Source organism: Octopus bimaculoides, chromosome 6 (assembly GCF_001194135.2).
Source record: "Octopus bimaculoides isolate UCB-OBI-ISO-001 chromosome 6, ASM119413v2, whole genome shotgun sequence".
In the NCBI taxonomy this organism is placed as follows: domain Eukaryota; kingdom Metazoa; phylum Mollusca; class Cephalopoda; order Octopoda; family Octopodidae; genus Octopus; species Octopus bimaculoides.
The window spans coordinates 55,812,148-55,815,701 of NC_068986.1; positions in this window are offsets into that span (position 1 = coordinate 55,812,148).

The window sequence follows — 3,554 nt, forward strand, 5'->3', positions numbered from 1 at the left end:
TCCAGAGACTGGTTTCAGTGTCATTCCTCATCATCAGTCTGGAGTAGCATGGCTTGCTTGCTGTCGATGCCTCTCCGCCTTTGAAAACATATATATTACAAGTGAAATACATTCACTGACTTGTACTGTAGACATTGCGGTGGTGAGTAAATGACTTCCAATTGGTGGTGATTTCCGCTAGATATTGCATCATCTGTCTATACTGCCATAGCACAGGTACAGGTGAACTACTTCGTAGTGGAGGTGTCATTGTAGTCTTTGTAGTCTTTGGCTGTGCGAGCGCTGTGAAATGCGAAACCAAGGAGGGTTTCTGTCACTTGCTAACTGGTTCGAATGGGCTAGAAGTCAACTACAGTTTCTGCCAGGGACATTCAACATAAGTTAGCTAACCTCCGACCTCTTAACTGACATAAAATACCAGAGAATACGTGAAACAAGAATGTTTTGTAGATTATTTACATTATTTACATTTGACGGATATTTGTCCTCATCTTGTTTGTTGTTAACACAACGTTTCGGCAGATATACCCTCCAGCTTTCATCAGGTGTCTTGAGGAATTTTCGAACCTGAGTTCTCATTCCTAAGGAATTTTTCGATGTTGTTGTTGTTGTTGCTGATTCAAGCATGAAGTATTCCTCAACAACTGTACCAACACTAGAAATCAATACTACCTATGCTAACTGCTTAGGTGTCGGTTGCTGACAATTAATAGAATATAGGCAACAAATTGGCAGACCATTAAAGCATCAAATGAAATTCTGTTATATTTATTCTGGTTTCGTGTGTTCTGAGTTCAAATCTCACCTAGGTGAACCTTTTCGTACTTCGTAGTGCAGGGTGGTGAACTGGCAGAATCATTAGAGCGTTGGACAAGATGCCATTTGTTCTTGAGCTCTTAATTCAAATCCTGTTTTGGCCAACTTGCAAGTAGGGCTTCACTTAATACGTCACCTGTTTAACACTAATACCTGGCCTTTGGGTATATTTAGCAGAATCCACTCTACTGAAAGAATTTGGGTCAGGTCATCAGTTTCAGAACACGCTCCTTTCGCATGCCAACCATCGTCAGAGGCTCTATGAAGTATCATGAGCACTGCTTTTCCTCATGAGCGAGAGTTAAAAACCCCTATAAAACTCAGACATGACATCCATTCAAAAAAAAAAAGTAGCTAAGATAGTGTTAGCAACTTTTAATACTGGGAAAATTAAAAACCAGAACTGATTTAGTGGTGAGAAAAAGACAATATCAGTGAAAGACTAATGCTAATTAATTAGGGCAGTGAATTGATAGGATCATTTGAGCCTCAGACGAAAGTTATTGAAGTATTTGTTCCAGCTTGATTGAAGGTCATTGTCAAACTATTGTAAAATATGCTCTTTACATTCTGAGTGATCAATCATGTGTGGTGTTATCTACATCTAGCTGACAAGCTAATGTCATGCAAATAAATAATAAAATAAATAAACACACATCAAGGAAAAGTAATAAGAAACTGTCTTCATATTCTCCCACAAAAATTTCCTGACAAGCACATAGAGCTTGTCAAGGATGTTGCCTGGGGTCGTTTGTAGATCTTGATGGTACAGGGAAAAAAATTATTTTAAAAATTTCAGGTTACCTGGATAATAATTTCTAGTAAACATTTAAAAAAAATATTCTCTGTATTGAGAATGTTAACACACCTAATTTGTGTTGAGCCTCTGACTAATATACTATAGACCTTACTATTTCTAATCACTCACTTACTAGATGGCATTGCTCTACATTTACTATAAGGTAGGCAGTTAATTGATTAAACATCCCACTATATTACTGGCAGATGTTTTATAGAAAAGAGAAGTCAACTCAGAGAAACATTTACAGAGTACAAAAAACTCAATAGTGTAAGACATTAAGTGAGTGCTGCATAGTGTTTTGTCAAATTTTGTATTATGATATTTTAATTAATGATTTCTCACACTGATATATGTTAGTAAATAACGTCAGCACTATAGAACTGATGAGCTAAAAATATCGACATTACTTCAATTTCTGCAGCAGATATTCAAGAAGAAAGTTTTTAGAGCATTAAAGCATGGAATATTTAAAGCAACTCTGTAGTAGACCTCTTTGAAACCTTTTCTTGCAAAAAGTTCATAATATAGGTGTAGGCATGGCTGCGTGATAAGAAGCTTGCTACCCAACCACATAATTCAAGGTTTAGTCCCACTGTATGGCCCCCTGGGCAAGTGTGTTCTACTTTAGCCTCAGATTGACAAAAGCCTTGTAAATGGATTTGATAGCTGGAAACTGAAAGAAGCCTATTGTATATTTACATACATATGTGTCTTTGTGTCTGTATTCCCCACCACCTCACTTGACAACTGTTGTTGATCTGTTTACATCCCTAAAACTTAGCAGCTTGTCAAAAGAGATTGATAGAATAAGTACCTGGCTTAAACAAAAAAGCACTGGGGTCAATTCATTCAACTAAAAATTCAAGGTGGTGCCCCAGCATGGCCACAGTCAAACAGCTGAAAGAAGTAAAAGATAAAAGATATATGCCATCAAAGACAGGACCTACAATTGACCAAGATCCTGTTCTCAAGGATACTTACCTCCCACATTAAATTCAAATTACGATGAACGTAAACAAACAAATGAAGTTTGCTCTTAGAAGCGTTGAGATGTCTTAGAAAGTTAAAGTAATTTTAAATTCTCGAACGTCAGCTGGCCGCCAACACTTTTTTCTGCAAATAGGGATAGCTTATCCTGTTCAGGCTATATTATTAGCATTATCCTGCGTTTGAGAATTTAAAATCACTTCTTTACCTCCCCCAGTTTTGATAGTATAGAAACAGCAGTGGCTTCATACAGCCCACTGAACTGGGTAAAGAATAGGCCTCATTTACAATCTATTATCTGTATATTAGTGAAGGATACATTGAATAATGTAGTTAGGAAAAGACAGAAAAAGATGGTCACATTTGGTTGCTATATACCTGATAAAAGCTCTCTGTATGTATGGTTTTCCTGGAACAAAGCATGCACAGTACTAACCACGACTCAAAATTAGTCTCAAAATATCTCATTTTACCTTGGGAAAAATTTTCATTTATATTTATTAAATTCATAATTCGATTTTGGAGATTTCATTTTTACTCATTCATTTTCCTTTCAAAAAACAGGAAATTGTTTTGATGGAATTAATTTATAACAATACAAATGACTACAGATATTGTAGGAACTGACAAGCAGGTTTTTAACAAAAATGACACTTAATGTATTTATTTGTATATTTATTGTCCCAAAGAATACAATGCTCCATTGCTGACGATATATAAGAAAATACAAAATAATATAAAAGGGAAAATAAAAAGAATTCTTAAAATAATGAAGAATTTAATAAACTGTTTTTGATGATTTGTATATTTCATACAAATTCATGCACTCAGTCAGAAAACAAACATATATATGTATGAATATACATACATGTGTACATACATGCATATAAATATATAGCTATGATATTATATATATATACAAATATATATATATATATATATATATATA